This window comes from Acomys minous (genome assembly GCF_964271855.1).
Source record: "Acomys minous genome assembly, chromosome: 5".
NCBI lineage: Eukaryota > Metazoa > Chordata > Mammalia > Rodentia > Muridae > Acomys > Acomys minous.
The window spans coordinates 28641252-28666868 of record NC_140494.1 but is presented as its reverse complement, the minus strand read 5'-3'; the positions used below and the strand labels follow the sequence as shown (position 1 = coordinate 28666868).

Genomic DNA, 25617 nt, shown 5'->3' with positions numbered 1-25617 from the left:
TTGCATAGCTTCAAGGCTCCCCACTTAGCCTGCTTTCTTTCTTTCTTTCTTTCTTTCTTTCTTTCTTTCTTTCTTTCTTTCTTTCTTTCGTTTTTCGAGACAGGGTGCGCCACCACGCCCGGCCCCATTTTTCTCTTTCTTTTCTCTGTCCTTCCCTCTCTTCCCCTCCTCTTCCTTCCCCCTCCCTCCCCCCCTCCTTCTCTGGTTTTATCAGTTTCTCTGTGTAACAGCTCTGGCTGTCCTGGAACTTACAGTGTAGACCAGGCTGGCTTCGAACTCACAAGATCCACTTGCTTCTGTCTCCCAAGTGCTGGGATTAAAGGCGTATGTCACTACTGCTCGGCATTCTATTTTTCTTAAAACAATGCTTGTTTTATTAAAAATTATGGAAGTAATGCTTTCTCTGACAGGCAGTAAGGACTTCACTTCCAGTCTCACCAAACATAGCATGACCTTTTCCTGACATCTTTCTGAATTTTATGTAAAAATTTAAAATATATCCCAGCGACCTCACTAAATTAATATGAAGTTGAAGTTGGGATGTTATTCAACAAAAATGCCTTACAACAGACACAAGATAGTAGGGGCTCGAGGGGAACTCATATCCTGCGTAGGGAACCCAGCATCCGGAGTTTTCTTCAGAGGTTGCTAGCTCCCTCACAGCACCTCATCCGGCAGCCACCTGGGTCTGAGCAGCCAAGGGCAAACACAGCAGCAGGTCGGGGCGGGACGGAGAGGAGGAGCTACTGTGCCACTACCAACCAGAGTTCTGTTATGTTTGCCCTTGCCAACCAATGAGGGAGCTCTGCGACGACCTTTCCTTAGGCAATCCATCTGCAGACGCCTTGACTGACACTCCTCCGTTGCTCTTGGCCCATAGGCCCATAGGCCCCGCCCTGCCCAAGCCCCGCCCGACGAGACCCTGCCCCTAGCCCCGCCTCCACGAGACCCCGCCCCTTCGAGCCTCAGCCTCAGGGCGGGGCCAAGGCGGGAGGTGCGGCGGGTGCTGTGGGCTGGTTCGTCTTGCTCTGCGGCGGATCGGATCTACCTCCGGATTGTTCTTAGCCCTTGGCTGTGATCCGGGCTGCGGGGCTGAGCATCGGAGGACCGCGGCTGCCAAGCAGGTAGGGGGCCCGGGGACTGCGGCGCCCTCACGGTCCCAGCTCCTGTGGCCGCGCTCCCTGGAGCCCCCGCCGGCCTCCGGGCGCCTCGCGGTCGCACCTTGCGCAGAGGCGGGCGGTGGGGGTGGTGGTGGTGGTGGCGGTGGCTGCGGGCGCGGACGGACCCTGGGACCCTGGGGCGCTCCGGGACGCGGCTGCTGAGCCAAGGCGGGAAGACCTGCGGGAGAAGGGGGCTGCGAGGGGCAAGGACCTGCGAAGTAGTGAAAATCCTCTTTTACCCACTTCTGCCAGAAGACGTCTTTACTTGAGTCGTGTTTAATTCAGGTTTATTAGGCTTTAGGGAGTGAGGAGTTCACGGGGCTCACCGCGATGTTATTTGCTCTGTTACTTAAAGTAGCCTTTTTGTCGGGAGTTTGTTTGAGGACATTTACCTAAGTGACAAGTGGACCGAGCACAGTGCCTGGTGACTCACCTTTGTCTGCCTGAAGTAGGTAGGGAAGGCTGAAAAGAATGGGGGGAGGAATGTTCAGACTGTGCCCGTGCAGGTTTGAGAGCACTGTGGGGGTGGACCTGCCGCTGTCATGCCACGAGTTGGGGAGTAGAAATGTGGTTCTCCCTCCTCCCTTCACACCCCCCCCCCCGTCTTCCTCCTTCCTCCTCTTTTCCTCTCCTTTTCACCCCCTTTCCCCTTTTCTTTTTTTATTCTCCTTCTCCAACCAACAGCATTAGAGCAGAAAAACCTTTTAAAAAGCAGTCTGTGGACTTCAGGCTTCAGGGCTGCACCTGCTGCTCCTATAGTAAAACTCGAATAGTTGGCAGATAAATCTTAGGCAATTCATTACGTGATTGGTTGTTCCTCCCTGGAACGGCTGCTAACTTTTCTTTAATCTGACCAGTATGCCATATGCTCACCGGTTGAAATGATGCTGGCCATTGAGGTAGGGTTAGCATCTGTGGCGCAGTGATGTGTTTGAAGGGCAAATCTCCTTGCCCAGGTGCACACAGGTTCCACTTAGATGTGTTAATAAAGCTCACAAAATTTTTGCTAGTTAACTCTTCCCGGGGAAGACTCTGCAGAGCACGCACATTTTATAGTCCCGACATCTTTCAGCTGAAGGAAACTATAGCAGGGACACTAACTGCCATTTTACCTGAGATCTGGGTATGGCTAGAATTATCAAGCACAGTACAGGGTCAGAGATGGTTATTTAAAAAAATACCGTCTCATAGTTTTTCTGAGCTGCTACCGTGATCGTTTGAAAGTTCCCAGAAAGGTAATTTTCCACACAGGCAAAATAAAACAAGTGAAACGGATAGTGCTTCACTTCATGAGACTCTACTGAAATGTTCTAGGGGAGGGGCCTTTACAAACTCTAGAACTTTCGCTTGCACCCCTAGCCCAGCTGCCTCTTCAGGAGTGCTGTGAGTTGAGGCAATGCAGATGCATTTGATGTGTATCAGTCATAAGATGACTTTGGAGGAAGTCTTTACATTTATGGAAGGTTGAAAATGTAGCACTTTTTTTTTTTTTTAATTTGAATGACTCAAGAGAAGGAGTTTAGGGGGTCAGTGTGGGGTGATGCCATGGGTTGCGGAGCTCTAGCAAGTTGTTAACTTTTGTTGAAGGAATTAGGAGCATTGAAATGCCTCATGACATTTCTTATTATGAAGTAATCCTTTCTGTGCTTTATGTAATGCATTGCAGTTTGCTACAGGTACACTGCATTTTGATGTAATTTATTTGTGAAACATACAAGATAACCTTACATAAGAATGGTTACTTAAGCCCTGCGTCCATCCTTCCAGACATCAGTCAGTCTGTCTGTCCCTTCCATTCCTAACTTTCTACCCCACCTTCTTTAGAGACAGACTGGCCTTGTACATGAAGTGATCCTCCTGCCTCCTGAACCCTGGGATTACAGACTTATAACACGAGGGTCAGACTGTTTCTTCATGCTTTGGTGTTTTTTACTTAACTTTAATTTTCTTGTCATCTGAAAATTTGAAGCAAAACTTTCTGTAACAAAATTTATATCTGCTAATCTTTTCTTTCTTTCTTTTTGTTCTCTTTTGGTTTTTCGAGACAGGGTTTTTCTGTGTAGCCTTGGCTGTCCTGGACTCACTTTGTAGACCAGGCTGGCCTCAGAGATCTGTCTGCCTCTGCCTCCCTGAGTGCTGGGATTACAGGCTGTGCTCTGTCACTCTTAAAGCCCCAAGCCCTTCCTGTGTCCAGTTCTCTGAAGATGGGAAATGGAGAGAGATTTGCCTGTTCCTACTGAATCTCCTCTCTATCCTGTGGGCTTACAGTTTTGGGTTTTTTTTTTTTTTTTTTTTTTTTGCATTTTCTCCCCCAATTAAGACATTAAATAAGTTTCACTAGATGGTGTACCTGGTGCTGCTATTGACAACTTCATTATTTTAATTTTATCATTATTTTTACTCTTACTATTATTCCTCCCCCGCCCTGCCCCCCATGGCAGTGAATGGCTTCAGAGAGTTTTATTAACTAAGATTATTTGGAAGGACAGGGTGGTTTAATTTAAAGTGATGAAATTTTGAGTGCTTTCATAAATAATGTCTGTTTTGTGCTTCCTGGCCCTCCGCATGGTCAGTAACCCAGACCAGAGTAAAGATTTATTAGTCTGTGTTTGTGTAAACTTGAGCTTTTAGAAGAATGGCTGTGTTTTTCTTACAATTTAGATGAACCAGGACTAAGATACTTGAGGGTATCTTGGACTTTTCCTTATTGTTTTTTAAAAACTCTGGTAAAGCACATGTCGTAAAATTATGTGGCACTCACTGTGAGTGGAGGCCTAGCTAGGTTTTCCCCAGTTTTTTTTTAAAAAAGATTTATTTATTTATTATTATGTATACAGTGTTCTGCCTGCCTGCATGCCCACCTGCAGACCAGAAGAGGGAATCACATCACATTACAGATGGTTGTGAGCCACCATGTGGTTGCTGGGAATTGAAGTCAGGACCTTTGGAAGAGCAGGTGGTGCTCTTAACCACTGAGCCATCTCTCCAGCCTGGTTTTCCCCAGGTTTGTGAAAGGGTTTTTTTCTTTTTGTCTTGAACATTCACTTAATACATTTTTCTGTGCTTTGCTTCATAAGGAGAGATGACAGGAGTCCTCCTGGCTCTGGTAGCTGGGCTTGCTGTGATTGGGTGGCTTTTAGCAGCTGTTGCACAGCTGTCCTTGATAAGCGCGGTTCTTACTTTAGATAAGTAGGTGGGTGGCAATGGTCTTGGAGAGGGAAGCGATTGTGGGGTGGCTCACACCTCCAATCCCACTCCAGAGGCTGAGACAGAGGATTGCTGGGAGTTTGAGGCCAGCTTGGTGGGGGGGAGGGAGTAGTGGAGGCAGAGGAAGAAAGGGAGGGAAGGGAAATTCTTAGGACAAGGGAAAGGGATGGTGACATATCCCTCCTCAGTGTCAGGAAACTAGACAGCACCACGCCCACTCCCCAACCTGAGCAGATGTTTTGTTTGGGGAGATACTTTGAAGAAAACACGATCTTTTTAAACTGCAGGAGTTGGAAAGCTGTCCCTTGAGGGGTGAGCCTGAGTTTATTTCACTCCTTTGCCCTGCAGCTTCTAGGGATCCCCTCTGCTGCTTGCTTGTGGCCTTTGGTGCGGAGTTGGGAACAGGGAGGGGAACGGGCTCCAGCCCTTCTAGGAAGGTGGCTCAACAGCACTGCCAGCCCTTAGCATGTGTGGCCACTGTGACAGAGCTGCCTTGGGGTCAGCTTCCTGGCTGTTCTTCACCGTCAAGCTGCTTGGTCAGTGTGCATTGTACTCAGGTTTAAAGCTCTCCTGTGGGCCAGACTTGGGCTAGGTGTGGTCTAATCTTCCAGTCCAGTTATGTCTTCAATTTGTTTTTCCCCGTAGGGTCTCCCTATGTAGGCTAGCCTGGTCTCCACAATACCCCCTCCTCCTCTTCTTTTTTTTCTTCTTCTCTTCTTCTTCTTCTTCTTCTTCTTCTTCTTCTTCTTCTTCTTCTTCTTCTTCTTCTTCTCCTCCTCCTCTTCCTCCTCCTCCTCCTCCTCCTCCTCTTCCTCCTCCTCCTCCTCCTCCTCCTCCTCCTCCTCCTCCTCCTTCTTCTTCAGACAGGGGTTCTCTGTATAACAACCTTGCCTGTCCTAGACTCACTCTGTAGACCAGGCTGGCCTCAAACTCACAGAGATCCATCTGCTTCTGTCTCTGAGTGCTAGGATTAAAGGTGTGCGCCTTGGCTTCCCAGCTTTAAATTCTGAAGTAAGTGGAATCTTGAACTTTCTCAAATTACTGAGCTGGGTGTGTGAGTGGAGAGCTTTAAGTACTATGTATTTGGGTTGCTGTAGGAGCTAGGCTGTATAACTCTCATAGCCTTTTTTTTTAAGCCCCTGGTCAATAATACGTGAACCACACAGAATGCACATTTGGTCACCCAGATTGAAAACTTAGGCTGGGAACAGGGCTGGGCTCTGAGAAGAGCAGACCCAGTAGGGAGCTGTGAAGAGCAAGGGCAGCCACATTGTTGATTAGTTTGTAACTTAAAATCTCCTGGGAAGCATTTCCGGTGTACTCATGTAAAGGAGCTCGAATCCTGAGAATCAGATGTGTTGTGTTTGAGGGTTGTGACTTCTTTCTTGGCAAATGGGAGGGAATTTGTTGAAATGGTATAAAAGTTTGTGTGGTGGTACTGCCTTTAATCCCAGCAGAGGCAGAGGCAGGCAGATCTCTGTGAGTTCCAGGCCAGCCTGCTCTACAAAATGAGTCCAGGACAGTCAAAGCTACGCAGAGAAACCCTATCTGGAAAAAAACCTAAACAAGACAAAAACTTGGGCTTGAGTTCAGGCTTGTGGCGCTATGGTCTGGATTTATCATGCCTCCCCTGACCATATTGCTCAATTTCTTCTGCAAACCCCTTCTGATTTAACTTCTGACTGGTCAGTGTAGACTTCTAGCATGCTTTAAATTTAGCTCTGTTCCTTCGAGGGCCCGTCCACGGTGTCTGGTCTCTTTTTCTGAGGATTCCCTTACCCCCGCTTGGTGCCAAGTCCTCCAAAGGTACCCAAATCTAAGGCTAGGCGCTCAGGTTCCAGGCACAAAATGGCCTGTATTTGCATATAGCCCTCATGCATTCCCTGTGCGCTCTGAGCCCTGTCTAGATTTCGAGGGCCACCAGGTGCATTCCTAATACGGTGTAAACGGCTTTTACCTAGGTAGCTGTTGGACTTTGTTGTTTAGGGGATGACAGCAAGTAAGAAGGTCTGTCCATGTCCAGTCTACCCATAGCTTTTCTGACCCACAGTTGGTTGAAGCCTTAGCTGTGGAAACATACAGGTGCAGAAGGGTAACTGTACTCAGCTGCATTTTTTTTTTTCAGAGCTAAGTTGTCCATGTGGGTTCCAGGGATCAAACGCAGGCCATCAGGCTTGGTGGCAAATGCCCTTTCTTACCTGCTGAGCCATCTCACTGGCCTTGTGATTTGTCTGTGTGTATCCATGTGTCCATATGTCTGTGTGTGTGTGTGTGTGTGTGTGTGTGTGTGTGTGTGTGTGTGATAGTCAAAATACAGATTAGCCCTTTTCAGGTTTGGGAGAGAAGTTGATGAGAATTTGGGACCTGTGGGTAGCAAGGAAATAAATTGACATTATTTTGAAATATTTATAGTCATTTAAACTAAAACAAGACCTGAATATAGATTCAGGGTTATTTCACCTTAATGCAAAGTAGGTTAGTGATTCTCAAACCGTGGTGCACCTTGACATCATCTGTGGGCCTCGTGAAAATGTGGCCTGCTAGTCTGTCCCAGAGTTTCTGATTTGGTTGATCTGGGCTTCTTGACGTTCTGGTAGGTTCCAAGGTAATGTGGTGCTGTTGACACTGAAAACCATTGAATGGACCTCAGAGAGTATACAAGCATCATTGTTGGTATGGCCTTCGGGGTTTGAAAGATGATGGTTTGGCCGTGCCACCTCCTGGGACAGTGCTTCAGGCCAATCACACACACTCCCGTGTGCATGTGCACACACCCTTTGGTAATTTCATACATGAGTACAATGCAATTGGACTGTCTATATGCCTACTTTCCCCTTCTAACAGCACTTGGACCCTGAATTCATCTCTTTTTCCCTCAGAGTCCACTTGGTGCTGCCTATGTGCGCATTGATCATATATGGCAGCATACAAGGGGCCATACCCCTGAGGAGGGCAGAATCTCCCCCAGGCTCTCCTCAGCCTTTACCTGTGAAAGCTCCTCAGCTTTGGGTGGGTCCTCGTGACTTCCTCCTCTGTTCATGTTGGAGGGCTGACCGGCTTGATCCTTCCTGTGCGGGCTTGATCCTGTGCGGGCTTTTGACTGCAGTGCTCATGCCACGGCCTCTGTTTCTCATCTCGAAAATGTGAACGCAAGTATTATAATGTTGGTATTAAATGAACTTTCAAGCTCTTAGACATGCAGTCAGGGATGACTTTTAATCACAGCACTCAGGGTATGAAGCAGTGAGAGTCCCAAGCCTTGTAAATTTCAGGAAGGTTTTTAAAGAAGGGGAATTTTATATTTACCCTCATTTCTCTGCACCACACTGGGAAATAAGATGTGAATTCAATTACTGTTTATGGACTACAGGAGCAATTTTTAGAGATGTGTCTCCCTTCAGGGTTGAATTCATCTATTACATTTTTTTTTGGGTTGTTGTTTTTGTGTGTTTTTTGTTTTTTTCTTCTTTCTTTTTTGTTTTTTTTTTTCCCTCTGGGTAGCCCTGGCTGTCCTGGCCTTGCCTTGCAGACCAGGCTGGTTGCTTTATGTTTTGTGTATATATGTGTAAGTATTCATAATATATGTGGTAGGTTGGTGTGGAGCAGAGCACATGTGACATGGGATTCAGGCAGAGGCTCCAGCTTGCTCACACACTTCCTATGTATGTTGAGGATATAGCCCTCTGCGCACAGCACTGTGTGTGCAATGTGTGTTCATGAACACCTTGTGTTCATTTGTGTGTGTGTGTGTGTATGTGTGTGTATGTGTGTGCAACCTTGGATGTGGTTCCTCAGGACTGCCGCCTTGCGTTTTGAGCGGTCTCTCACTGACTGGAGCTTATCAAGTAGGTGGCCAGCCAGCCTGGGATCCACCTGTCTGTGCCTTCCCTGTTCTGGGATTATAAGTGTTGGCCAACACCACGGGCATTTTTCCCATAAGTGCTGGCATTGAACTCAGTTCCTGACTGAGCTGGTTCTCAGTCACTATAGCACTTTCAGTGTTTCTGAGGCTGGCCTGGAACACTCCACCTCCATTTCAGTTTCCGGTATGCTAGGATTATAGGCGTGTGCCACCAAGCTGGTTTTTAAGTTTGTTCATCAGTGAAATTATAGGCAGTTCCTGGCAGTCACATCTTGGACACTGCCTACCTGTAGTAATTAGGGACAGTACTCTCTGACTTTGAATGCAGTTTCTAGGGCCACAGGTGGCATATATGCTTTATTAATTTCTTTCTGCAGATCTGAGCACCCCCATCTCTTCAGTGATCTTCTGCCAAGTAGAATCCCTTTCTTTATGACTGTTACATTCCTTGTTTTTATTTCCTTTGTGGCAGTTACCATGCTGTCACCTTTGCCTAGTTGTCATTGTTTCCTACATCAGATTGTAAACGCTGATCAAGGATGTCGCCTTTGATGTTGGGACCCACAGTAGCTGGTATGGGGGAGTTAGTGGCTGTTGGTTAGATGAAGGGATGTGTGCTTGGGTGTCCCTCTCTGGCTCCCTGTCCCTTCTCTGAGTCACTGCACTCGGTTGTGGCCCATGGTACACTGTCATCACTGTACAGGGGGCCATTTGTTTGCTGTTCTATTTCCCTTCCTTGCTTATTCCTGTCCCCGTGTCTCTGTCCCCACTGACCCTGTGTGGTGTGGACGCCTTGTTTGGAAGCACTGCTGGCTTATGACCTGGCGTGGCTGTTCTGGCCCGCGCTCTCACCAGCCGCTGTTTCCCACATTCTTGCTGGAGCTACACATTTTCTGACTTCATCATTTTTTCCAGTCCAGTGCGACAGGTGGAGCCATCCAGACACAGGGGGACATGCTCGCACTCTCTCTTACTTGTATTTCTCTGGTTGCTAACAAACACAGGCATATGTTCTATCTTCTTAACTATCTGGGGTTCCCCTTCCCCCCCTTTTTATTTGGGCCCTTACTCATCTTCACTAATTTTTCTACTAGAGTTCCCTGTCCCTTCCGTGCCTTTCTGTCCTGAGAACGATGTCATTTTCTCCTTGGATTTTTAGATGTTTCCATTATGTTTTTCTCTGGAGCTTGAATCCCTAGCATGGAAAAAAAAGTCCTGGTTTACAAGAAAAGTTTTTCTTCAAAATACTATTCTGTCCCAGCACTTGGGAGGCAGAGGCAGGCATATCGTTGTGAGTTTGAGGCCAGCCTGGTCTACAAAGCAAATCCAGGATAGTCAAGGCTACACAGAGAAACCCTGTCTCAAAAACAACAAACAATCAAACAAAAAACACAAAAAAAAACTATTCTGAACAGAATTGCTCTCCATCCATTTTCTTCTCCTTCCGTCTTGTTTAGAATATACTTTAACTTAAAAAAAAAAAAGGCATGCTTCTACATTTTAAAAGAAGTGACAAGGTTAATTTTTCTCGGTCCCATTTATAAAATAGCCTAGGGGGCGGTGATGCTAATTCTGTCCTCCAGCGAGAGATCTTTCTCCTACTCACCTGTCTTTAGGTTCTCTGTGTTGTTCTGATCAACTTGTTCCTGTTCCACACTTTGGCTTTCAGTGTTGTTACTGCAATTTGTAGATGGACGGATGGATGGATGGATGGATGGTTGATGATAATGGGAGGCAGACGGACAGATGGACAGATGGATGGATGGATGGTTGATGATAATGGGAGGCAGACGGATGGGTGGATGGATGGATGGACGGATGGATGGTTGGTTGATGGTAATGGGAGGCAGACAGACAGATGGATGGACAGATGGATGGATGGTTGATGATAATGGGAGGCAGACGTCTAGAAAGACAAGTGTCTCTTGTGTTGGTTTTCACTGGGAAAGTGCCCATCACCTTCGTTATGTGCCTGGTAGTGCTGAGCTAAAATTTCCAGTCAAGTTAGGTTGACTTGTTACTATTTCTTTAGTAGTTTCCCAAACGCCATGCACTTTGGGAATATTTTGCGAGTGGAAAGAATTTTCAGTTGAAGTTACCTGCTCGCTTATTTTCGTGAAGGTTTGTCCCAGTCCATGGCTGCTGCTTGCTTTGTCATTCTGTCTGCAGGAGCCACGTTCCTGGGCTTCGTGGGCCTTGTGCCTTTCACTGCTGCTGGGCTTTGTGGGCCTTGTGCCTTTCACTGCTGCTATGCTGTTCACTCTTGGCAGCCTACTTTTTTCTTTTTGTTAACTATTTTTTATTTTAATTTTATGTGTATGGGTGTTTTACCTGTATGCATGTAAATACCTGGTGTCCATAGAGGCCAGAAAAGGGCATTGGATCCCCTGGAACAGGAGATAAAGGCATCTTGTGAGCCACTGTGTGGTTGCTGGAATCGAACCCAGGTCCTCTGGAAGAATGGTCAGTCAGTGCTCTTAACCATTGAGCCATCGCTCTAGCCCAAGCCTGGTTTTATTTTGTTTGTTTGTTTTTGTGTGTATGTATTTCCATGAAAAGTGTGTAGAGTTGCTAGTGTGCATTATGAACTGTGCACACCTATAGATATAATACATTATGACATTTTAATATATATATAAAAAAAAGAACTGACCTAAATATGTAGGAGTGGGTATTTATTATTTTCTGTGAGGATTATTACTGCACAGCGGGTAACAGATAATAAAATCATGCACCTGGGATAATTCTACCTTAGTAATACAGCAAGTTTGTGTTCATGTAAAATCCTCCGTGTCTATAAATAGCTTTTAATAAATGATTGCTATTAATATTCATATTCAAAACAGCTGAAAAGTAACTTTGGTACACATTAAGATTATAAATGAAGCTGAGTGCTATGGCACACCAGTGTAGTCCCAGCCCTCTGGGAGGCAGAGGCAGGTGGATCTTTGTGAGTTTGAGGCCAGCCTGGCTGGTCTACAGAGCAAAGTCCAGGACAGCCAAGGCTATGTAGAAAAACCCTGTCTTGAAAAACCAACACACACACACACACACACACACACACACACACACACACACACACTGTGTTTTCCAGCATATAAGATAAATGATATAATATTAGCATTATTAATAGAGTTTGGAATATACTTGCCATATAAGACTACCTTTCTTCCAACACACACCTTGCGCAGCAGACTTGGGCATGTGTCTATTTCAGGCCCTCGACTTTGGCACAGATTTTTTGGGTTTAAAAAGTTGTCTTATATGCTGGAAAATACACACACACACACACACACACACACACACACACACACACGAGAGTTACTTTGTAATGATTGTCTGTTTTCCTAAATTTTCATAACATAATATTTTTTTTATATAACAATATTTTTAAAGAAAGAAAACAGTTTTAAAAACAACTGCATAATAACTGGGAATGGGAAAGCAGTGTGGTATCCTGGTTGGATTTTAAAATTTTTATCTTTTAAAAAAATATTTATTTATTTATTGTATACACAGTGTTTTGTCTGCGTGAATGCCTACACGCCAGAAGAGGGGACCAGATCTCATTATAGATGGTTGTGAACCACCATGTGGTTGCTGGGAATTGAGCTCAGGGCCTCTGGAAGAGCAGCCAGTGCTCTTAACCTCTGAGCCATCTCTCTCTCTCTCTCTCTCTCTCTCTCTCTCTCTCTCTCTCTCTCTTTATTTGTCAACTTGACAAAAAGTGGGGTCATCTGGGAGGTTGAGAAAATGTCTCTCTCAGATTGGCCTGTAACTAAGTCCATTTGGGGGCATTTTCCTGATTATATGACTGATGTGGGGGTGCACAGCCCACTGTAGACTACAATCGTAAGCTGAAATAAGCCCTTTTCTCCCCAAGTTGCTTTTCGTTGTGGTGTTTATCACAGCAGTAAACCTATACCTAGGACAGGTAATGAAAGCAGATTGTGGCCTGAAGATGAGTGTGTGTACATGGATGCTCACCGTACACTCTATCCCCTCCACTGTAGTATGTGCTTTGACCTTTCCTGAAAGAGGACCTGAGCCAAGACGTATTAAGTCCTGCCAAAACCCTGCTGGCCGCAGGCTTCTAGCTTGCCAGCCATGGCTAGATACAGGATATTTTCAGGATGCTCTGGTGGGTGGTAGGTATACTCCCAGTCCGTTATTAGTCACGACTTTTAGTGTTTTGTTCAGAGGACAAAGCAGAGAATAAGGTCATGTCTGAAAGCTAATTTGAAGAAGCACAGCCTTGACCTCGGCTCCATCTCTTTGGAGCCAACGTCCTCAGGCTTCTGCCATCAGAATCACTTCACTCACAGTTATACAGTTGTCTGTCTGTCTGTCTGTCTGTCAATTTTTGGGACAGAGGTTTTGTGAGATTGAACCCAGGGCTTCATGCATGTTGTGAATCCCTAGATTGTGAACTGTAAAACCGTGTTTCTTGTTTTGCTGTGTAAAGCCTTAGCGCACACCTTTAATCCAAGAGCTTTCTGGACACGGGATTTAATAAAGCTAACCCTGGGTCAAGAGGCAGAGCAAGAGCCAGCTGACAGGGATTAAAGAGTAGGAGGGACTTTGAGTTGAAGGGTATTTAAGACATGTGGATAAGAAGAAGGGACTTAAGCAGGGCATGGTGGCGCACACCTTTAATCCTAGCACTCGGGAGGCAGAGGCAGGTGGATCTCCATGAGTTCGAGGCCAGCCTGGTCTACAAAGTGAGTCTAGGACAGTCAACTCTACACAGAGAAACTCTGTTTCAGAAAAAAAACCAAAAAAACAAACAAACAAAATCAGAGGCTTTTGAGCTTTGAGCTAACAAGCTCAAGCTGGGCTTTTAGTTTTTTTGCTTTTTTTCCTCCTGGGCTGACAGCTGAGCTAGCAAGCTTTTGGCATTGGGGCTTGGGCTTTTTGAGTTTTTCCTCTGGTACATGAGTTAAGTAGGAAGGTCAGCTGGGTGCTTTCTCTGCCTCTCTGAGCTAGTAGGTTTTCACCCCAGCAGCTGGCTCCTGAGTCTTCACTGGTAAAATTAAGTGATTGGGATTTTCATTCTTTTAAAATGACAAGGGTCCATGGAGTTCCTGGCCCCTTTGAGTACAGCGGGGTGATAGCATCTTCTGTCAGGCCACGCTGGGAACAGTTCCTCTTCCTCATCTGTCACACCCTTTCTACCAGCTGCTGAAGCCTGCTTACTGGAATCAGAGATGTGTTCCTTTTCACTCACCTCTGCTGTATTTCTGCAAGTGAAATTGTTATATATATATACATACATACATACACACACACACACACATATATATATATAGTGTATGTGTATAGTGTACATGCATGTTACGTGTGTGTGGAAGTCCAAGGTGACTTTGGGTCCAGCGAGGCAGGGTCATCTCTCAGTGATAAGGCTAGTCTAGCTTGTCAGCTCTAGGTACCCCCTGCCTGTTACTTCCTCTACACTGAGATTACAGGTGGGTTGACACACGAACCGAACCTGATGTTGGAAACCTGAACTTGGTCCTTATGCCTGCTTGGCAGGTGCTTTACCCACTGAGCCGTTTCGGCAGCTTACAATGGCTAGAGAGACAGTGTCTCTGGACCCAGCAGTTCCCGACCCACGTGATGCTCTTTTTGCTGTGTGGTATCACGGTGAACTCTTCTGTGAACACACGCTCTGCTCGCTGCGCTTCCCTGTGTTCACAAAGAGAAGTCATGAGATGTGGTGTCCCTTTGTTGGAATCACCGAGGTTCTGTCAGTGGCACCTTCTATAGGGAAAAAAGCCCAAGAGGCAGAGGCTGGTGGATCACTGTGAGGTCAAGCCCAGCCTGGTCTACAAAGCGAGTCCAGGACTGTCAGAACTAAAAGAGAAACCCTGTCTTGAAAAACCAAAAGACCAACTAAACAAGCAAACAAACAAACCAAAAAAAAGCCCAAGGCTGTGCTGCTGCCTGTGTTGAATGAAGGTTCAGCGTGTTCTATTTTAGTTCCTGTGAGTGGAACGCTGATCTTGAGTTGATTCACTTTCTACTTCTTAGCAGAACTCTTACGTGGGCCTGCGTTCCTGGCTGAGTGAGGGTCTGTTGCTTGTCTGTGATGCTCTGAGCACAGGTGGTAATCATTGCACCCTTCCTCAGGCTCCCCGCAGGCTGACGGTTCAAAATCCCTTCTCTCGTTATCTCTGAGATAGGTAGGAGAGAAAAAGCCGGCTAAATATTTGAAAAAAAAAAAAATTAGATTTCAACATTATGAGTTCTTCTTTTAGATTATAGAACACATCTGCTCAGGATGAACAAACTAAAATTGTCTCTACAACACTTACGCTTAGAAAAATGCCAAGCTAAAAGTGCACTGGATTTTAGGGGTTATTGGAAAGGTTCATTTGAAGGGTGCAGGGGAAGGCCCCTGTCCTCTGTATGTTTGCTGGGATAAGTGACAGTAGACAGTCAGTAGAGAAAGGCTGCACAAACTTCTTAAAAATGGAAACCATCCGAAATGAATTTCAAAGGAACGCGACGGGGGAAGCTGGAGCACCTTTGTCATGGTGGAGAGGGATGCAGGAGGTGTGCAGAACATTCTGGTTCTTAGGGCCCAGTTTGTGATTCTCTGGGAAGTAGCCTGGGTCTGAAGAGCGTGCAATAGTGGCTTGTGACAAATGTCTTGGTGTGAGGTCATTCTCTAGTGGCATGACTTTAATGTGTCTTCAGGGAGGAGGTCCCAGGCCGCTGAGTTTCTGTTGGAAGGGAGTGCTTTACCAGCCAGAGACGCTGCCCAGAGCTTGGCGGACCAACCCCTGGACTCCAGAATCCTTCCAGACTTTTCTAAGCTCGGGCTTTATTAGTAGAAACTTTTGTTGTTGTTGTTGTTACAGTCTGAAAGTAGCTTATTTCATTTGGAATAAAAGTAATGGTAGAAACCTTTTAGGGCTGGTAAGGGAACCAGAGTTGAAAAAAAGTAAAAGGTTTTTTTTTGTGTGTGTGTGAATTACATATATTATCTTGACATGTGTAATACATTGTATATCCAGATTTCAAAATGTAAATGTCTTTGTCTGTAAGGTACTTGTAAAATAATAAAGTAGGAGAAAAACTGACTCTAATTTCATATTTATACATATTTATGTGTACATATATGTATATATGTGTATAAATATAAATAAACAAATTAAAAAACATATTATTCCCAAGGAAGAATTTTACTTTAGGACCCTGGCTGTCCTTGAACTAACTTTTCCCTCCCTCCTTCCTTCCTTCCTTCCTTCCTTCCTTCCTTCCTTCCTTCCTTCCTTCCCTCCCTCCCTCCCTCCTTCCTTCCTTCCTTCCTTCCTTCCTTCCTTCCTTCCATTATTCAAGACAGGGTTTCTCTGTGTAGCCTTGGCTGTCCTGGACTCACTTTGTAGACTTGCAGAGATCCGCCTGCCTCCGCCTCCCATTTTCACTGCTCTTGCTTCAGCATTTTGAGTTGTGGGGCTCTAGGTGTGCCCACTGGGTGCCCAGCTATCGCTTGATGCCCAGATGACAGGTGTGTTCACTGCGCCTGGCTGTTTAGGTAGATTTGACGGACATTCCTGGGTAAAATGACAAACCAGCTTCTCCACTCCTTGGAATGCGTCACCTTTAGGCGGATCAGAAAGTAAGATGTTCAAGGTGCTGGTAGCTGTTTGGGTGCAGCAAGTCAGGTGGCTCAGGAGCTTCTGCTGGGACCAGGGAGTGAGAAAGGAAGCAACAGCTGCGGTCTGCAGGCCCACACATCTGCTTGCCTGGTCTCTAGAACAGGTTTTCCCACCTGGGTCAGACCTGTTTTCTTTCCTCCCAGATCCCTTCTCCTAATTTGAGTGACTGCTGAATACATGAGTATTTACTTCCTAGCTGAGGGAAGATTACATGAGCGCCTGCCTGCTACACTGGTTTTTCCTCTTCATTTGTCTCCTGGGTGCTTCAGAGCAGCAGCCTCAGCGGAAGTATTTTAACCCATCAGCCCTCGAGGCCTGCCTGCCAACCCCCATTCCAGGGCTATAGAGTGTTTTCAGCCTAGTGCCTAGTGATTTTGATCTGACTGCTGGGCACTCCTCCTTTCCAGAGGGGTCCTCGACGGGGTAACCACGTGTTCTATTCTTGCATAGAGATTAAAGTACCTGCTGACATGGTGAGTGGTGGGCAGAGACTGGGTAAGTTTGAACTTGGCAGCACTTGGCAGTGCTGTGACAGACTGAGCGATAGAGAGCACCTGCTGCTTGTCTGTCCCTTGCTGTATGCCAGGAACTCTGCTGAGCAAGTTCTGCCAGGGTATGCAGAGCAAGCTGGCCTCGAACTCACAGAAATCCACGTTCCTCTGCCTCCCCGAGGGCTGGGATTAAAGGCGGCCCCCGCTGCATTCATTATTCTTTACCAGCTCTTTAATGTTGTCTTTTTTTTTTTTTTTAAGTGAAGGATTGTATCGTGAATTGTATAACTGCTGGTCAGGCCAGGACTCAAACCTAAGTAGGCCACAATCAAGGACAGTGGGCGAGAATGGTACAACTGAAGTCATGTTGGACACCCCTGCCCCACAACACAATTTGTAAACAACTCTGTAATCTTTCCTCCTTTGGATCCGTACTACCATCTAGACAGGTGCACAGCACACCCACATTGCCCGCTCTCTAAACTTTTTTTCTACCAGCGCACACAGCTTTAATATTAGAGGTTTGCCCCAGAGAAACTTAAAGGAGGCCCATAAAATTCACTCACTGCAGCCATGAAATTTTTCTGCAGTGTTTGCTTCCATCTAATGGATGGAAAATTGCTTCCCAGTGTGCGCGAGAAGACGTGCATTCTGATATGGTCCTACGCCTTTAGTCCCACCGTAAATGTCAGCGTGAGGCAGAGCCTTAGAGCAGTGCACGTCAGGCGCGGAGCGCACAGTGGGTCAGGTTGGAGGTTGCACAGGTGGATCGATGGTGAGGATGGGTTGATTGAGGAGTCAGAGGGGCGGGGCAGGGATGCTTAGTGGAGGCTTGGCCAGTGTCAGTTACAGCTGTGGAGTTGATAGCTGAATGCCATGTCTTTTCAGTTTCCTCTTGGTTTCTGGCACTTAGCAAAACTTTATTTATTTATTCACTTTGCAACCTGATTGTAGTCCCCTCCCCTCCTCCCAGCCCCCACTCGTTTTTTGTTTTTTGTCATTTTGTTTTGTTTTTTCGAGACAAGGTTTCTCTGTGTAGCCTTGGCTGTTCTGGACTCTCTTTGTAGACCAGGCTGGCCTCGAACTCACAGCGATCCACCTGCCTCTGCCTCCCGAGTGCTGGGATTAAAGGCGTGCGCCACCACTCCCGGCTCCAGCCACAACTTGTAACCCCCCCCCTCCTTCTCAGAGAAGGGGACCAGGATCCAAAGGGAGGTATCACAGTCAGAGAGGCCCAGCTGCAGTTGTTGGGGGATCCGCATGAAGACCAAGCTGTGCATCTGCGACGCATATGCAGGAGGCCTGGGATCAGTCCATGCATGCTCTTTGGTTGGTGGTTCAGTCTCTGTGAACCTCCATGGGTTAGTGGACTCTGTAGGTCTCTTTGTGGAGTCCTTGACTCCTCCAGCCCCCTTAGTTGTTCCCCCAGCTCTTCCATAGCACTCCCCGAACTCTGTGTAATGTTTGGCTGTGGGTCTCTGTGTCTGTTTCTATCAGCTGCTGGGAGAAGCCTCTCAGAGGAATTATGCTATGCTCCTGTGTATAAACATAGCAGTTTTTGTTAATTCTATGATTTGCCAGAAAAAACAACTCCACCGTTTTGGGTCAATTTTAAAGCAAGCATTTATTAAATATTGAATACTGACCAAGAGATGAACTCTGGTCAGGACCATTCCCTATAATTTCCTAGCTGGAATGGCCCCAAGTCATATGCTGCAAGGGCTTATAAGGACAAACCTACAGGCCACCATTCTTTCCCATGAGGCTTTGTTTTTCCCCCCTACTAACTACAATTCCCAACATTCCAGGAAGTTACCTGGCACTTGGGCAGGTGGGACTTTCAAGTTAATTTTGGGCATAATATTTTCTCTGAGTTGCTCCTGTTCCTTAATTATGAGACCTGAAGTTTTTTTTTTATTAATCTATTTATTATGCATACAGCATTCTGCCTACAGGGCAGAAGAGGGCACCAGATCTCATTATAGATGGTTGTGAGCCACAATGTGGTTGCTGGGAATTGAACTCAGGACCTTTGGAAGAGCAGCCAATACTCTTAACCTCTGAGCCATCTCTCCAGCTCCCCCACCCCCTTTTTTTAAATGCAGCGTATTAGTTACTTTCACACCACTGTGCTCAAATGCTTGTCACAAAGAGCTTAATATGGGAAGGGTTTAGTGGGCTCCTGGCTGCAGAGGGATGATAGTGGGGAAGGCATGGTGGAACGCTTCAAGGAGAGCATGGCCACCTGCCATGCTAGCACGGCACCAGGGCCATGTGTGACTTTCCAGGGCCAGCTCCTAGTGACGTACTTCTGCCAGCTGGACCCCACCTCCTAACAGCTCTACAGTATTCAATGTGGTGCCTTAAAATGGGCACCCAGTTCTAAAAACACAAGGTCATGCGGCCATTTTAGACTCACACACTAACATCCATCTGTTCGGGTTGGCTTGCACTGTGCTGAGACAGAAATGTACTCTGGGATGGGAATTTCTTCCACCCATGCTGTATAAATTGGCATGGTGGACTGCTTCATTGCATATGAGCCCATTTGGGACCTGTTTGCCCTTGTTACGTGACCTTCATTTGGTCTGAGTGGCAGTGACTTGGGAGGTGGCACCTTCTTCCTCTCTGGGCCTTGGCTTGTCTTTTTTATAATTAAAAATATAAGAAATAAGTCAATAAAGACAATAAGGTACCAGGCAACAGATATTGGAATATATGAGATTTAGTAAATGAGCATAGGGAGAGAAGGAAAGGGCGGAGGGGTACCCCAGAGACAGAGACAGGAAGAGAGAGGAAGAGGGGGGAAGGAAGAGTAAGAGGTAGAGAGAGTAAGAGTAAGAGGGAGGGATGAGGTAGGACTGTCCTTTTATATGGCCCTGGGCAGGGCCACGCCCCCGTGGCAGGTAGACAATGACATCACAGGTAGGCAGACTGAAACAGAATCCTAAGTCTTTAGCAGTCAAATTGCTGAGAAGTTTTACAGCTTTGTCCAGTAATTCAGAGAGTGGTGAGTAATGATATCTTAGCATTAGCCCTGGTGAAATGAATTCTTTGTCTTGATATCCGAAGCACAGTGGCCCTATATTACTGCTTTTTTTTTTTTACCCTAAAGCACAAGAGTATAGCGCATATGGACAATAGTGTTACTCTGTTTCTGTCCTTGGGAGTATAGGGGTCTTAGCAGCTGCTCAGAATGTCTTGCTGGCAGCCGGAAGTGCCAGATACAAAGTAGCAAGCATATGTTCTTGCCCTTGCTAAGCCCCACTGTCCTGGGTGGGTGTGGCTAGGTCACCTGTTGTCCAGGGGCAGGTGTGGTCAGGCCACCTGTTGTCCAGGGGCAGGTGTGGCCAGGTCACCTGTTGTTCTGGGTTAGGTGTGGTCAGGTCATCTGTTGTTCTGGGTTAGGTGTGGTCAGGTCACCTGTTGTCCAGGGGCAGGTGTGGCTAGGTCACCTGTTGTTCTGGGGTAGGTGTGTTCAGGTCATCTGTTATCCTGGGGTGGGTGTGGTCAGGTCAACTATTGTCCTGGGGTGGGTGTGGTCAGGTCATCTGTTGTCCTGGGGTGGGTGTGGTTGGGTCACCTGTTGTCCTGGGGTGGGTGTGGTCAGGTCATCTGTTGTCCTGGGGTGGGTGTGGTCAGGTCACCTGTTGTCCTGGGGTGGGTGTGGTCAGGTCATCTGTTGTCCTGGGGTGGGTGTGGTTGGGTCACCTGTTGTCCTGGAGCAGGTGTGGCCAGGCCACTTGTCCTGGGGTGGGGGATGAGTGTGGCCAGCTCACCTGTTGCCCTAGGATAGGGGTGGCCAGCTCACCTGTTGCCCTGGTGCTGTGTAGCCAGATCATCTGTGTTATTTAAGAACATTAGAAAAATCACACAGCCAAGGCTACGCAGAGAAACCCTGTCTCGAAAAACAAACAAACAAACAAACAAACAAACAAACAAAAAACAAAAACCAACCAAACAAAAAAGAACGGCCTGTCAAGATGAGGCATGCATGTCATGCCAGCATTCAGGAGGCAGATGCAGGACTGCGACTTTCCAGGCTAGCCGGTGCTATGTAGCAAGACTCTGTCCCAATAAAAGAAGAGAGGCAGGGTAGACGAGAGGAGGAGGGACTACCTAAGCTTTGCTCTGCACCTCATTTTTTCCATTCCCTGGCTCATGGTAATAATGGCAATTATTATTATTTTTTTAATATTTTATTTAGTTTTAATCTATTTGCATTGGTGTGAAAGTGTCAAATCTTAGAGTTACAGACAGTTGTGAGCTGCCATGTGGGTGCTGGGAATTGAACTCGTGTCGTTTGGAAGAACAGGCAGTGCTCTTAACCACTGAGCCATCTCTCCAGTCCCTTGGCAATTATTTTTATTTTTGTTTTCGGGACAGGGTTTCTCTGTGTAGCCTTGGTGTCCTAGACTCACTTTGTAGACCAGGCTGGCCTCGAACTCACAGAGATCCACCTGCCTCTGCCTCCCGAGTGCTGAGATTACAGGCGTGCGCCACCAAGCCTGACTATAATGATGTCTTGAGTTTTCTTAGGGTGATGATGATGAGGTTTAATAGTAACAGATTAAGAGGAGGAAAGATAAATAGAAGTATCTTGGAAGTCAGAGATTTTTGCCTTTATTTTATTCCTAGTCTTTTCCTTGTATCCATGCATGAGTGGCTATGAATTAATAATTTTAGAATTAATTGGTTTATGTCTGTGTGTGTGTGTGCGTATACATGTGTACCTGTGCATACAAGCGTGTGCACATGTCACGGCATGTATGTGGAGATCAGAGAACAACTTGTGGGTTCTCTGCTTTCACCATGTGTGTCCCAGGGATCAAACTCGGGTCACAGTGCTGGCTCTGCTCCCTGAGTCATCTCAGCGCCTGCCAGGACTGTGAACCCTGCAGGAGCGTGCTGTACATTTCACAAGTGAGCAAAGACAGAAGGCTTGTGCAGAGGCCTTCACCTAAAGGGAAGGAGCTGCTGCCTTGTACAGCTAGCGTGTTGCTGGCCTTTTAAGGGATTGCAAAGGGAGGCCGGCAGTGCAGGGTGAGGGAAGGGGCAGTGGGAGACATTGGATTTGTTCAAAATCTCTCTCTTAGTGCCTCCTTCCTTTTTGAAGCTTCCTCTTGGCCTTCTCAGGGGATGGGGCAAGTATGTTTCCTTTTGTGTATAATGAAAGCCCTGTTGTGGGCTCACTTTGGGAGGTGAAGCCAGGATTCCACTGTGCTAGTAGCAGCAGTCTATTTTGAGAACTCTGCTACAAGTCCAAAATAGAAACTGGATGCTTGGTGAGGAAGATGTTTCTCTGTCTATCCTAAAGTTATGAGGCAGGATAGCCAGATAGGCTTCTGGGGTGTTTTCATCTTGTGGGGAATTTTGAGTCTTTTAAAGATAAATGATGTTATTCAGCGACATTGAAAGGTGGCAGGAGGACCCTGTTGGCCTCCACTGGAACATTAATGGTTGTTTATGGCTTGGTGTGTTTAGTTCAGACTTTTAATTCATGAAGGAAATGTAATGTATAGTTGGAATCTACTCTGTTCCCCTTTCCAGCTGTGTTTCTCTTTCTTCCCAGAAATAATTGTTAATAAGAATTAGTATTTTTACTTTTAAGAAACATTTTGATACTCTCATATATATATATATGAGAGATTATATATTATATACAATTTTATTATACATTGACATATAATAGCTTTGCATACCTATGGAGTGCAAAGTGATGTCATGATTTTTGAATACAACCTGGAACAAGCGAACCAGCTGACCAACTAGTTCATTGTGCCAAAAAGCATTTGACACCAGCCTTCCAGTGGCTTGTATAGCTCTCAGTGATCTGTTGAGTTCAGCGCTGTTACGGGAGCCTAGCTTGTTCCATGGTGGATCTGAGGTACTATTTCTTTGGTGGTTCTCTCCTGGGCTCCCTTGGTTTTGCGATGTGTGCATAGGACCTTTTCATCAAGTGATCCATAGTGACCCTTGTCACCCCCCCCAACTCAGCCCCCCCTTTCCCGTGCCAACTTTCTCTTTTGGTGCGGATACAATCCTGTTGTTTTGGATGAGAATGCCATGCCTAAGATTACATTTGGCGGTTCTGATGCAGAGATGTTTGAAGCTGATGTAGAGACTGTGAAACAGTCCGTGAGCAAACAATCTACACGAAGCTGTTCTTCCATCGAGTGGCAGTGCGGCATGCATAGAAAGCTGGCTGAGCTGTTCTCCTGCCACAAGCAGGAAGAGAAGTGAATCCAGCAGAGGGCATGGCCTCCTGAAGCTTGCCCCGGGCTTATCTGAGCTACATCAACCTTTTGCTGATGTCACACTGTAGGGCTCACTCCAAATTGTAGTTGTACTGTCCTGCTTGTCACAAACCACCACCAGCAGCAAACCAGGTGTATCCTAGGAACATAGTCTCTTCCCTGGTGTCCTTTGAGTAGATTTCAGACCTGTGGCTGAGCTTCCTGCAGGATGGCAGGAATTTTCTCTTTTTTTTTTATTCAAGAAAACTGAATTAGAGCCGAGATCTAAAATGGAGACGCATGCCGCACACTTCCTGCTTTGGGGACCACTAGGCTTTCCATGCCTAAGACTAGACTTACCTCAAATCCCAGCAGCTCTTTTTCCCTAAAAAAAGAAAGAAAGAAAGAAAGAAACCAAACCAAACCTACTTTCCTGTAACACTGTCCTGAATTACTGCTTTCACCCTCATCTTGTGCTCACCTCATGCGTGCCTTCAGTTAACTGCTCCAGCTGTTACGTCATCACGCAATCTTTGCAGAGACCTTCCTCCTTCTGACCTTTTAGGACAGCTACTAGTTACATGACCTTGAAATTGTGAACCTGTCTGAGGATTCCGTGTCTGAGCGTTCCAGCTGAGGTAGTCATAACAGTACTCGGAGTATAGTGTTGTAGGAGGCTTGGCGCAGGAGTGTACTTAAAACGCCGAGGCTGGCGCGCATGCTAGAGGCTGGATGCTTTCCCCTGTTTCCCTTGATCTTCTTGCCCCGCTGTCCTCAGCCTTATCCTTTAAAAAAAATGCAGATCTGTTGTGTAATCACATCCATTTCTTTGGTCTTTTATTAGCCTGCCTTCCACGCAAACCCGAGCACCCACGGTGCCGAGTCTCTGAATACACACCTGCTTCGCTGGCTGCCGAACATCCACAGGTTTCCGTTTGTAGTGCCTTCCCTCTTGTTGTATGCTGGTTCTGCTTTTGTCTTTTTGGTGCTGGAGATTGAGGCCCCGCCCCCACCCCCTACTGAGCATGCTGCTTCTGCTCCCCGTGGGATCTCTGTTTTTTATACTATTTATTTATTTATTGTTATGTATACAGTGTTCTGCCTGTGTGTACACCACCACCATCTGGCTGTCTGTTTTTTTTTTTTAAAACCTAGTTTGAAGAACTAAATATTATATATTTTAAATATCCAAAGTTTGGATACTATTTCTGGACTGTTACTACATTTATGTTGTTGGTGACTTAGGGAAGGCCATGATCGGTCCCCGTCTGTGGTTCTTTCTGAACCACATCCTGGAAACAGGATGCGACCCTGGCTTGGGCCTTACATAACCTTGTCTAGACTTGAGCACCTCACACTTAAATTCAGGCATAACGTGTTGTTGCGAGCCTCCTGCTGTCAGTCACAGCTGGAGACTGAGACTCAGCCCTGTGCACAGAAGCTGCTGCCACGGTGTGTATCGCTGAGGGAAGTGCACGCCCTCTGCACACTCGTGGAAATGATTCTTCCTTCAGTGTCTGTGTGGGTTTCTGGGGCTGAACTCTGGCCCCCAGCCTTGAGCAGGAAGTGCCTTTACCTGCGGAGCCGCTTTGCCGGCCCTTTTTCTCCTCATCCTTCCCACTCTCCTCCTTTCTTTCCTTTCCCCATCCTCCTCAGGGTTTCATATCTAGTCCGGGCTAGCCTATACCTCATAACGCTCCTGCCTCAGGCTTCTACGGGCTGAGATTATAGGTGTCTCCCACGATGCCTGGCGTCCTTCACTAGACCAGTAGCATTAGAATGTCCAGAGAGCCTTCTTATCTGCTGCCAGAGGTCCTGGGTCAGTCGGGTGGAGACATTTTTATGCAAATGAAGTATTTTATAATCACAGTCTCAACTGTACAGAGAAAAACGCGCCTTACATCCAGTGGGTGGACTAAGCGGAACGAAGATGCTTGACCTTCCTGAACTCAGTCCGCGTGTGTTAGGCTTGGCACCCGTAGCAAATGAGGACAAGTGAGGTTACTTACGTAGAATGCCAGCCTTACCTGAAGGACGTTTCAGGGGGTGCTCGCCGCTCTTACTTCTGCTGCCTCATCCCCGTGTGTATCCAGGGAGGCAAATGTCACTCGTGTGCTGAGGTTTCATCTGCCCTCATTCTTCCTAGCGATGCGATTCTTAGGCATTTCTGTTATATTTTCTGTGGCAATAAGATATTCAAATTGTGAGGATCAAAACACCCTACTGAGAGTGTACTCAGGAGTTGGCAAGTTTCCACCTCCCTGCAAAGCTTTCAGCGGTGCACTGAGAGAAACATCCTGGGGTGGGCGGGCACGTGTGGGGGGGGTGCGGGCGGTGGTGAGATGTAAAAACCATGGCCTGACGCTTCAGGCATCTTACTGAACCTGTGTCTGAATGTCCGTTTTTTAAAGCAGTTGTGGAGGGAGGGAGTTTATATGACTAATTAGAACAGCTGTGTGCTTGTGAGACAGGGCCTCACTCTAACCCTGGCCATTCCTGAGTGCACTATGGAGACCAGGGTGGCTTTGAACTCACAGAAATTGGCCTGCTTCTACCTCCAAAAGGCAGGGATTTAAGGCATGTGCCTCCCTGCCCAGCTCTGGAACAGTTTTGTTTTTTGCCTTTGTTTTTAAATATAATAGTGTTACTATTTTATGTTTTGGGAAAAATACTGACTGATACAAAAGAGTAAAACCTTTTTTATTTGTTATATAAAAATGAGGTTGGTTTTACCCTTCTTCAGGTACCACTGGAAGGAAACGTCACTTCTGTTTGTATTGTGCAGATTCGTTTGCTAGGCTTTGTTGGTTAGGGAGAGCTACAGAATCTGTGTGTGATCAGAGGGTCCGTGTGGAGCTGCGAGAGTGGTTTCCTCCGCAGTAGTGCTGTGTCTGAGGGACCGAACGCTTTTCAGCCTTAGCTGTGGTGTGGTGGTTGTCGTCAGTGCGCTCAACAGGAGATGGTGCTGTGGGAGAGCGGGTCCTTCCTCTGGAGTGG

At 46.6% G+C, this 25617-nt stretch overlaps 1 protein-coding gene across 4 annotated transcripts in view; it reads left to right on the top strand.

Moving 5' to 3' along the window:
- The first annotated feature begins 954 nt into the window (after nt 1-954).
- Nucleotides 955-25617, top strand: part of MPP7 (MAGUK p55 scaffold protein 7) — a 194563-nt gene continuing 169900 nt past the window's right edge. The window contains exons 1-2 of one of the 4 annotated variants that reach the window (XM_084781081.1): nt 956-1124; nt 3998-4164. The gene's annotated coding sequence lies outside the window, so the exon portion shown is untranslated. Of the gene's footprint in view, nt 1125-3997; nt 4165-25617 lie in introns of all 4 variants that reach the window. The other 3 variants (XM_084781083.1, XM_084781080.1, XM_084781084.1) reach the window with 3 other exon arrangements.